The 12,539-nt window shown below is 41.5% G+C and overlaps 1 pseudogene; it reads left to right on the plus strand.

Annotated features, from left to right (window-relative positions):
* The first annotated feature begins 1,042 nt into the window (after positions 1-1,042).
* Positions 1,043-8,051, plus strand: LOC120702047 (annotated as a pseudogene).
* The last annotated feature ends 4,488 nt before the right edge of the window (positions 8,052-12,539 follow it).

Consider the following 12,539-nt stretch of genomic DNA (forward strand, 5'->3'; position numbering starts at 1 on the left):
GTGTGGAGAGTAAGAGATGAGTAAGTGTTATCTTCAACTATGGACACTATGCATCGGAAGTACAAGTTTCAATTGTTGCCATGTAAAAAGGGGCAATTTCATAACTATATGTATAAGAAATCCTGGCATTAACAATTACCCGCCCTGCTCAGTGTCTTCATTGCCTGTTAAGCAAATACAGTACAGAACTCCTCACGGTATAGGATTAGTCAGTTATAGGATTAGTCATGCAGGGAGAAGAAAACAAAGACTTCAGGGGATGAAGCCTACTGTAAATGATACACGGAGTGCGGGCTAGCCGACAATCAAAATGCGTAGTAAAGGCTATTCTACTGCCGACGAAGGTTTCTACCAAGGTCGGCCTGAAAGTCTGCGTTACAACCAAGACTCTGTTTAACCAATTGCCCACACTTCAGTGTTGAAGCCAAGGCATCTGTCTCTGAAGTTTGTTTATTTCCAATGTCGTCATTTGTTCATTGCATGATCAGGATCCAGATACATTTAACCTGCATTCTAGTTGACCCGTTGCCTTCAGCATTACTTTTAATTAGATAGACCCCTTAACCACTACCAATTACATTCATGCTGATACAAGCACCCTTGGGGCCTGTAAAACTAAGACACGATCACCAACACCCATGTCTCGTCTCGAGAATCAGGATAAACTTGACTGACTATGTACAAACTTCCAAAAAATGAACCTCTGGCCGGCAGAGAGTCTGAAATCGACACAAAGGTTTATTTTGAACATTATTGAAGATTCTTTTGGGACAAATTTCACATGCCAGAAGTCGTAGAACTTGTGCAACGAGGGTACAGACTAAACTATTGTATGAACGCTTCCGAACATTGGAAGGCCACTCCGGCCGGCCATAGTGTATTCTGCTTACTTAGTTCTTCTATAAATACGGACAAGAGCCTGAGCATAGGCACCCAGTTTATTTGTCTCCGTCTCCTCTGTACGCCTGTGTGTTTACAGTGAGTGTGTTGAGTTTTAGAGGCAGTGTTCTATTATAATTAGCAGAACCTGAGCAAGGAAGTGATGGCCTCATCCCCTCCCGGCAGTGCTGCTGGTACCTACTCAGACGAGGTGTGCACCCTCCTCCTCCTCCCCCCCCCCCCCCCCCCCCACCCACACACAACACTCCTCAAATTAACAAAGACACCAGCTTGCTCTGTTGGCCTGTATCGGCCAGCCAGTTCAGCTGTGTTCACTTTGACTGAATGCTCTGTTAATTCTGCAAGCTAGTTGCTGTGCAGTCAAAGACATGCATATATACTCAGGATTCGAGGCTGTAAACACAATCTGAAAAAACAATTCACAATCATGTCTAAGTGTTGAACATATTCCCTTGGTTGTTTATACCAGAACTGAAAGCATTTGTTTTTCCATCCTCTGTTTTCCAGCTTTTAGTAGAAGCACATGGCTCTACAAGGACAATGATCCTTAACCGGCCGAAGCAGTTAAATTCACTCACCTCCGTAATGGTATGCTACGAGTTGATCAGTACTAGTACACAACATGTTTAGCTTTAGAATATACAGTGGGTACATTATGATATATTATCCTTCATGTTCCAGATAGAGGGACTCTTGAGGTGTTTTACTGCATACGAGAAAGATGGAGTTAAATTGTTGATTATGAAGGTACACAACTGTCACTACTGGAGAGACGGTCATCCATATGTAAGGAATTTTGAAACAACATCGGTTTACCAAACACCCAGCACTAGTTATAGGCATCAGTGCCGGGCGCAACGGTTAGGAGGCTTCCTGGCCACGGCTCGGAGCCTGTGTGGGATATAGTGCCGGGTCAAAATACAAACCGACACTATATCCCGACTTTTAGTGCCGGGTAGGAAACAGAACCGGCACTGAAGGGGGGTTGGTGACCAGTACTGATGTGGGTTTCTGCATTAGTGTGTGTTTCTCTTGTCATTGACTAGAACACAAACAATTTTTATCTTTGCCTTTTGCTTTTAGTTTTACCTATGGATAAAAAGTGCAGTCTTCTATAAATCGATTTCTATGTGCTGCTCATCGGTGTTCCGTCACTATAAATGGGACATTAATTTCCGGAGACAAGTTATCCAACCAACTATAGATAGTTTATGTACAAAAAAAACTTATATTTTCCATACAAATTTGCATGGAGAAAAAACCTATATCAAAATATATAGTTTTCCCCATGTCCTACAACTTTGCAGTTGACATATTTTCCATTTGAGATAATTGAAAGACCAATATTCAATATTAATTTTCGTATTTGTAAATCCAACTTTTAGTAAGTTTTCAAATAACCTCAGATTGATATACGATCTATACCAAAGTTGTAGTGCTCAATTGAATACTAAAACTTATTTGCTGATAGGTTTATCATTTTTTATAATATATGTTCGGAGACCTTCGATATAATAATTGTTGGCAATGACAAAATAAAAGGAAAGCATCTCGTTTCTAGTCATATGTGCTTCTGCAGTTTGGTAGAAGTGGAGAGGTTTCATGAGACATAAGACAATGAGTTAGATTTTCATAGAAATTGATTTCTAGATACAAGCACTATCCCATTGAAATTCTTTCTGGGGCAGCTATGTGCCGGTACTAGACATCGATATTTGTTATGACCTTTTGGCTAATGATGAGCCAAATAACTATACCTACAAATGGTTTAAGCCCACTCTCAGATATTTTCTAGGTTGTCATGATTTAATGTCCAATGTGATCGTGACTTTCATTTTAGAAGCCTGGAGTTGTTTACTACTCATGTAATGTGGGATCCACCCCATTAAATGTTTGAGTAGTTTTGGTTTTAACTGTTTAATGCTTTAGACTAGTTTGTTTCCCATTTCATTCATTAGCTTGATATGATCATCACTATCCCTTCAAAGTATTCATGCCTTCTATTAATCATAATTTTTGTTGTATTGAATCATCACTTGTCTTGTGACTTTATTTAAGGGCAATGGAAGAGCATTTTGCGCAGGAGGTGACGTTGTTGGATGCGTTCGGTCCATAGAGAATGGTAATTATACCGTTTGATAGTCTTTGTGGTACCTAATTTCTGAAGCGTATTCATTTACACATTTTGAATTGTCTTCTATTGCATGACTTTAGAAACGAACCTGGTTTTCATGCTGTAAAATACCATGTCACAGATAGCTCTAATACGGAATACATGTCTTCGTCATTATCATATCCATACTTATCATTTAGATCCATAATTGATTAATAGATGTATAGTACAATAGGTAGACATGAATCTTCAACACACATGCCTGAAATAACCTCGTGGATTTAAGCATGCAAAACAAAATATGTTGCGTCGAAGCAAGGCTATGTCCATAGGAATAGCTTGAGTGAACTGCGACAGCCTATCGAACATACTAGCCATTATTTCCATAGTCATACTCTGGTTCCTCCTCGCTAGAGTCTGCATGAACTAGTATACAAGGATAAAGCCTAGGATTCCTTAGGCAAGCACAATAGTATTATTATATTATGTCAATAATCCCATCTCACATCACCACATCCATTTTCACATTAACCAAACATTTACTCACATATCCCACATTTCACCACCACTTCCACATTCACCTTCCCCACACTCATTGACAGGGACATCCCTCTCACATCCTCATCCCAGTGGCCTCATGGGGAGAATAGAACCCATGATATGAAGGTATAGATTTACACTCTCAATAGTTTACACACCTATACCCAAAGTGGATCTAGGCTGTTGTACGGCCACCCTACCTCACATAACACTACTTGGTGAACCTCGCACCAAACGCAACATCCTACTTTTCTGAGCTAGAAGTTGTGTTGATGCGCATCCACCACACACTCAGAACTATTATGTCAACCATCCGAGGCCCTCAGTAAGAATCTATCATGGCGCAGGAGGGTGCACCATACCACCCTACGCCTACAATCCTCGTACCGTCTATTAGGAAGCCACCTGGTCAGTCCTCACCTCCTGCTCATTAGATATATGGTCGTTTCGAGTAGAATGGGACAATGCATGACAAAGTTTGGACGCATTGTCAGTAAAGCCATGGTCGGACACGGAGCTGACATGTTGAGACACACTGCAGCATGCATGAACTAACAGCCTGGATATGCTAGTTGCTAGGCCAGCTTGGTAGGACATGGCATAGTTGACTAGGTCTGCTGGGTGGTGAGGCTGGTTGGTCCTCCTAGGCCATGGAGTTGGGGGAAGGGGTGAGTTAGATTGTCCAGAAGGGAGTGGAGACGGCCTAGCTTTGTTATACTCCCTTTTTGTTTCTTTTAATGCTTCAGTGTTCGGATTTATTATAAAGCGAACTTGAATTCTTTGAATCCAAATTCTCTCTCTCTCACACACACACACTCAAACATTGAATGCAGATCCAGACGCAGAACAAGATCAAGTAACCTTTACACAAAAAGTTGAACTACTAATTAAGTTAAAAGGTTAACTCCTGGGTTGGTGTTTTATCAAGATTAGTTTAAGCCATTAATTTACCAAAATAAATCTTGGTCACCAAGCAACACATTCTATAGTTTAGAAAAAAAATAGTTTGTGATTTTTAACATACTCAGATTTTAGGATTGTTACATCTTTACACCCATGTTACCCTAAAGAATATTTGTCTATTGTTGTTTCATGTGTTTTCTTGACAGTGTGATTTGTTTTATAATTAATTCAGATAGCTGGAAATGGGGTGCTAATTTCTTTCGCAAAGAATATTTTTTAAATTACACCATTGCAAATTGTATCAAACCTCAGGTAAGCTGAACCCTTCATGGTGATTCATTATGAATATTCACTTCTATGTTCCTTGCCTCAAAAGTCTTGATTTTTAACTCTAGGTTTCTCTTCTTACTGGAATTGTTATGGGTGGAGGTGCTGGTGTTTCTTTACATGGAAGATTTCGAGTTGCCACTGATAATACGGTATATGCCACAAATCTACCTTACGTGACATTTTTCACTACACTGTTTCTCATTGCGTGCTAGGTTTTGTTGGAAATTCAGGTGCCAAATATAAATCTTTGAAATGTCAAATATTCATGTAGGTTTTTGCAATGCCAGAAACAACACTGGGCCTCTTTCCAGATGTAGGGGCATCATATTTTTTGTCTCGGCTACCATGGTTCTATGGTTATCTTTTTACCTCCCTTCTTTGTACAGAACTTAGCCATGTCAATCACATGATGCCTTCTATTAACGTTGCTTGATATCGTCAAAGTCCTAGAACTATTTTGTATCCTAGAATTCTCCATTGCTTTTAATTTAAAACAAATATGTGCACAACTAATTGTTTAAATGTTTTATTCTCATGAAAATTAACTATGAGAGTATTAAAGTATGTGATTATTTCCTGTTTCCTTTTGGATTTACTCGTTACATAAAGTTGATTTATCATACATAGAGATGTCAGACTTCTTGTTGATGGCAAAGTTATCTTGGAGATTTTGTTCACAACATTGTTACCATATCTTAATCTAGGAGAGTATCTAGCTCTTACTGGCGCCAGATTGGATGGTGCGGAAATGCTTGCTTGTGGTCTGGCAACTCATTTTGTCCAGTCAAAGGTAGGTTCCCATGTAACATCAGTTTCAACCAAATATATCATCAGGCACCAATCAATATAGCTATCAGCTTTTACATTCAGTTATAAGGTGTTACATCTAACAGATAGTTCCTATTATTATTTTGGATATTTATATAGCATTTACTTTTTTTTTGGATTTTCCCTAGAGGCTGCCGCTGCTTGAAGAATCTCTAAAGAAGACAGATACTTCGAATACTTTTGTTGTGTCTGGCATTATTGATAAATTTGCTTATCATCCATCTGTGAAAATAAATAGTTCATTTAATAGGTAAGATAATTTTTTATGAATGACTGAAATGTGTATTGTTTATAATTTCTTTAAATTTGACTATCCACTGCTACGCAGGTTGGAATTTATCAACAAATGCTTTTCAAAAAGGACCGCTGAAGAAATTATAATCACTATTGTGAGTTTGTAATAGTAATTGCATATTTGTATGGATTCAGCTGTCCACAACTGCAAAAGTTAATATCTATTGTATCAGGAACAAGAGGCCTAAAAAATTTCAGATCAATGGATCGCTACAACAATCCAGTCTTTGAAAAGGGCTTCTCCTACCAGTCTAAAAATCACTTTGAGATCGGTGTCAATAAGAAAGCACCACATTTCTATACTAATACTATTAGTCTACTACTTCTGTTGTATGTGAGTATAGTTATTTCATTGTTCAATCTAAAATCTGATTTTTAGATAAGAGAAGGGAGAACACAAACTATTGGCGAGTGCTTGAATCGAGAATATAGAATGGTTTGCCATGTCTTGTGTGGTGATTTCAGTAGAGACTTCTTTGAGGTAAACATCTTCATTTGATATCTCTATACTTCGTCAACCTTGTGGGACTGTCTATAGATCACATCCTTCCTACTGCAGGGAAGCAGGGCAATATTGGTAGATAAAGATCGAAACCCAAAGGTTTGTAGTTTTGTACAATTTCATATTTAGCACGGAATACAAACACTACTACAGAACACGACATTAGTCCCGGTTGCCAAGTGCCTTTTATCCCGGTTTTACAACTGGGATACCGTGTCTGGGACAAATGTGCCCATGGCTTTTGTCCCAACCTCTATTCAACCAGGACAAATGTAATTTTCCAAAATAAAAAAATGAGCTCGCTAGCTCCCGAGGAGCTAGCTTCCCCAAATCCAAAAATTGGACCAAAATTGCAATATCAAAATCCAGATCTAATTCACAACACATTACATATCACATATCAAGATCTAGTGCACACAAGTAAGAAAGTACAAGATCTAATCCACAATAATGAGATTAATTCACAACATATGAGATTGATTTGATTCACATCACATATAGATTCAACATCACAATGACAAACGAAAAAAAATCGAAAAAAACCACGCGGCGGTGGCGGTTCGCCGGCGCCTAGCACGCGCCTGCCCGCCTCTTGCCCGCGTCCTGCACGCGCCTGCTCGGGCCGTGTGCAGAGCACATGCCGTCGCTTGCCTTGCCCTTGCTGCCCCTGCGCTTGGCCGCGCCCGGCGGCGGCGGCGGCTCGCCGGGCCGCACCCGCACCCGTCCTGGCGGCAGCTCGCCGGCCCCCGCCCACGCCGGGCCGCGCTGTGGCTGCTAGCCTGTCCCCGGCGGCGTGTTCCTTGCCGCGCGCATGGCGGCAGCTCGCCGGCCTGCCCCGACGCACGCTCGTCCCCGCCGGCACGGGGCCCGCGGGGAGGGAGCTGAGGGACCCCGCACGAGCATTGAGGGACAGAGCTGATGGAGAGAGGGAGTCAGGAGGAAGAAGCAAACTTGTGGCTGTGAGGAGATAGAGAGGAATCTAAGGGTGAGAGAGAAAGGGAGCTGGTGTTAAATAAATTTTGACTACCGTTGGTGCCTGCACATTTTATCCCAGTTGGAGATATGGACCGGGATCAAAGGCTAACATTTAATCCCGGTTGGTGGCTCCGTCCGGGACAAAAGGGCCGAGGGGTCTTTTGTCCCGGGTGGAGCCACCAACCGGGATAAAAAAGGGGGTCTTTGATCTCGGTTGGTGCCTCCAACCGGGACAAAAGATCTCTGTCCTCCTACTGGCCCGGCTAGCCGTCGGACCCGGGACAAAAGCCACCTTTTGTCCCGGGGCCAAAGGCAACCGGGACAAATGGCCTAGAACAAAGATCTGTTCTGTATTAGTGAAATTTGTTACTCACAACCTCCTCATCTGACATAGCATTTGGATATGTGAACCTTTTTATGTGCGTACTTTCAGTGGAAGCCTTCACGTCTGGAACAAGTGCATGACGAGGCAGTTGACCAATATTTCTCAAAAATTGATGATCAACAATGGGAGGATTTGAACCTACTTCACAAACGTTCTTGTCAAAGAAATATTGAATCGAAGCTTAGACTGAAGTTGTAATTAGGCACAGCTGAACGCAGCCTTCTTGTTGATTTACACAACAGCATCGTCATTTCTATATTAAATAAATAGTCTTTGCGGACTTCAGACATCTGGTGAAGTGAAAATAAATAGAAAATTATAACGACGCCACTCATCGGTATAATATAAAAGAATTTTTATCCAGGAGGCAACATAGCCTTTGGATAATCCCACAGTGCTAAATGGTTTTATCTCAATCCGGCTGTGTAAATTCAGATATGCATAGCACGGTAGCTTAATTATTTGACTTTGTGTCTCGTCAAAGTAATGCCATGTAATGTACTATAACTAAAAGCTTCCTTTTTCGATATAAACAACATATATCAAAGTATGAGAAAGGAAAAACAAGAAAAAAGAATATCAAACATAAGTAATTCTGCACGGGCAGAATGATTGGTTTTGCAAAAGTAGGATAGATGCCAAGGTTACAGGTTCACTGGCCTGGGCCGCCTGCTGGGCCGAGGGAAAGGAAAGGGAAAGGCCGGGGAGCGGTTTTTTTATTTTTATATTTTTTATTTCCATTTTTTACAAAAATATATTTTCGATTTGGAAATTTACAGAAATATACCCCGGCCGCCCCGCTGCCGGGACCTGGCCGTCCGGCAGCTGGGCGGCAGGGGCTTATCCGCAAAAAAAAAGAAGAAAAAAAATTGCAGACAGGTCCCCCCTGGCTGCCCGGCTGCTGGGCGACTGGCTCTCCCACACTTATATAAAGGTTGGCTGGTCCCCCCCACCCCTCATTTGCATCACTACAATTCCAGAAACCAAGAAAAAAGAGAGAGGGAGGAACAGAGGCGAAGCCCTGCCGGATTTTCGAGCCGGCGACTGCAGATAACCAAAATTCTTCTACGCTTTACAAATAGCATGATTGTGTGTCCAGATATGTTGAGCAATTATTTTTGTTGTAATTATTTTTGTTGAAACAGTAGATTAGCAATCAATTTAATATCATGATTATGTGTCCAGATATGTCGAGCAAGCTTTGTTTTCAAGTTCATTATGGTGACGGATATATTTCTCATGATGCGTATGGAGTAGATCTATCAGCTTTTGAACGAAGAGAGTGCGGAATAGATAAACCCTTAGAGAGGAGTTTTGGTTCCATACGCAAATGACTTCACGAGATATTCAATGTGAATCCATAGACTCATTTCCTAACCGTTCAGAGTGTGACAAATTGGAGAACTGAAGGGGATTTCTGGGAGTTGATGCTTATAGCAAACACCGAAGAATGGCGGACTTACATGCAAGCAGCTCTTGACCGCGTGTGGCCTCTTGCAATGCTAATTCAGATTCACCAGAAGGCAGCCCATTTCAGTGAAGGCTCAACAAGGACATCATCTCATATGAACCAAGCAGTGGAACAAGAAAATGAAGATCAGAACATGCATGTCACAGAACCTAAGCCGCAAGGTATAGCTGATCAGGTATGAGAAAAAGAAGATCAGAACATGCATGTTATTCAACCTGAGCCGCAAGGTTTAGCTGATGAGGGTGAGCGGATACCTGAAATTGTGGAAGCTGTACAGAATGAAGACCAAGAGGCTCGAATGATGGAAGAATGTGGGGACTCATCAGATGATGAGGACTACCCATTGCTAGGTGAATGGAGAGGCAAGGGTTTTGGAAATCCTGTGATACAGGATATTAGGAGTAATGAGTACGAATACAGAGAGAATGAGGTTGTGCAGGGGGCAAAGTATCCTAGCATTGAAGCTGTGAAAAATGTTATGAAGCTTTGGGCTATATCGTTGAGGAATGAATTCAGAGTTGTGAAGTCTAGCAGCAAAGAATATGAGGTGAAGTGTGTCAATGGCGATTGTACATGGCGAGTACATGCCTACAAGGGCAAGTACAAGACACATTGGGAGTGTTCAATTGTTACACTACATACATGTAGATTAACTGCTGTTGCTCAAACTCACCGTAACATCACATCCACTTTCGTTGCCAAGAAGATGTATGGGGTGATTCTGGACAAAATTGATTATGAGCCAAAATTGATAATTAGGGACATCGACGACCGTTTTCAATACAAAATCAGCTATGCAAAGGCTTGGCGGGCAAAACAAAAGGTGTTTGAGATGAGATTTGGCACATATGAGGCATCATATGATAACTTGCCTCACATGCTGTCAGCAATTGTGCAGAGAAATCCTGGAAGCGCGGCTGATACCTACATTGTACCGAGTTTAGATGGGGGACCTGGGTTTCTGCTTCGTGCTTTTTTCTGCCTTGGTGCATGTGTGAGGGCATTTATGTATTGTCTTCCTGTTCTATGTATTGACGGCACATTCTTGACAGGAAGATATAAGGGGACAATACTGACAGCGATTGGAGTTGATTGCAACAAGCAGGTGGTTCCCATTGCCTTTGCTTTTGTTGAGAATGAGAACACAGAGAGCTGGTACTGGTTCCTTGAACGTGTGAAGATTCACATTGTTGCTGGAAGGCCTGATGTTTGCCTCATCAGTGACAGACATGCTGGTCTTCTAGCAGCAATAAGACAACTACATGAAGGAAGTCGAGGACAGCCTCCTCTATGGCCAGATGTTGTGAGTAGGTGGTGCATAAGGCATATGGGTGCAAACTTTTATGAGCGCTTCAAGAATAAGGAACTTATGAATTTGTTCAAGAGATTGTGCACTCAGAATTAGCAGCGGAAGTTTGATGCATTGTGGCAGGTGCTAGATAACATGTGCGTCGAGCTACTAAAGGGACAGGCCTCAACCTCCAGCCGGAGACGTTCCGGCGGCGGACCTTTCACACAGTGGATTAAGGATGCACCTAAGGAGAAGTGGTCGATTCTATATGACACTGGTGGTCGTCGATATGGAATCGAGACAACCAACCACGCATAGTGTTACAATATGGTAATGCGTCATGTTCGTGGATTTCCTCTTGTTGGCATAGTTGAATTCATCATATACGGATGCACAATGTACTTCAGAGAGCGGTACCAGGCAGCTGCTGTCTTACTTAATGATCCAGGTGTGATTTTTTGTAATAGGGTCACTAGCTACATGAAAGAAAAGATTGAAAAGGCTCAATATCACAGAGTGGTCTCCATGGGCACAAAGGATCAAAGGTTTGAGGTTTCATGCAAGGACAGGACAGGACAGGGCAGGGTGTCCGCAGACAAAGGGTCGTTCAGGATTGCTTGATAACGCCGGAAGGCAAGGATTTTTGCATATGCAAGAAGCCACAGCTTCTTCACTTACCATGCTCCCATGTCATTGCGGCATGTTCAGAATCTGGGTTGGATCCTGGGGTTTTTGTTTCACAATATTACAGAAAAGAAACCGCTGTGCACACTTGGGGCCATGAGATATATGGCATAGGCAGTTTGGGATCATTCACTACACCAAATATCTCTCCAATGTACATTCCCAATCCAAATGCTAGGAGAGGGGTAGGTCGACGGCAGACACTTCGTATCCGTAACGGAATGGATGAGTCTAAGACAGGAAAGAAGAAAAAAAGATGCAACCTGTGTGGAGCAGATGGTCACACTTACAAGAAGTGCCCTAAAATGCAAGAAGATAAAGCTGGTGCTGAGGTTGGACCTTCTGGAAATCCCACCGATGGATTGCCTCCGGATTTTGGAGCCCGTCGCATATAGATTTCGTTATGTGTGCATATGTATTTGAACCAGATGTATGGATATGTATTCCGACTTGTATGTGATAATTACATTTCGTTATGTATGGATATGTATTTGCACCAGATTGTAGCATGTAATATTATGAAGGTATTTGTGTAGTAACATTTTTTGGTTGTAGTTCTAAATGTGTAGGTTGGTTCTATTATATTGCTCGCTTGGGCCAGCCACTGGGCCTATCTATATGTCTGTCCAGAGACGCTTTGTGTCATTGTGTGGGGCACATGCATAGGTAAGGTTTACTTTGCTAAGCATATAATTCTAAAATATTTTCCAATATGAAAATTTACTTTTTGGAAGGTGAGTCCTATTTTGCACCTCATGATATTTTAGTTATTTCTTTGAAGTCAGCACCAATTTTCTGATGTTTCTATCAATATTTTCAAAGCTTTATTTGAATTGTTCTGTGTTTTGCTTGATGGTCTGTTACTGGTTGACCAGATGGGATTGCAGAAAAGAAAATCAAGATAAGAGCATCCGTAAAGGAGAAAGGCATCATCATCTGAAGGAAAGTTCCTTCGGTAGCAAAAGGAAAAGATTCTGTAATTAATATTCCTTAGAGTTGTTCTGTACTTTTCAACTCTCCTTAAAGAATTATGAAAAGAAAAATCAAAGACTCCGCTTGTACAAGATGAGAAGTGTTCATGCATTTAATAGAGTTTGCACTGTACGCTCCCTGATTATATATATGATGGCTGGAAGAACAATCCAAGAACACAGAAGAGAGTGGTAACTCAAAATTCATATCTCACTGGAAAAACTGGAAAGTGTACTGAAAATAGAAGGGTAGTTACGAATCATAAATTTTCGGTTTGCAATACAGTTTTGTAAACAATGCTACGATTACAAAGCAGAGGCCTAAGGCGTTTGTACTACTAGATACTTGAAC

Source organism: Panicum virgatum, chromosome 4K (assembly GCF_016808335.1).
Source record: "Panicum virgatum strain AP13 chromosome 4K, P.virgatum_v5, whole genome shotgun sequence".
NCBI classification, from domain to species: Eukaryota; Viridiplantae; Streptophyta; class Magnoliopsida; order Poales; family Poaceae; genus Panicum; species Panicum virgatum.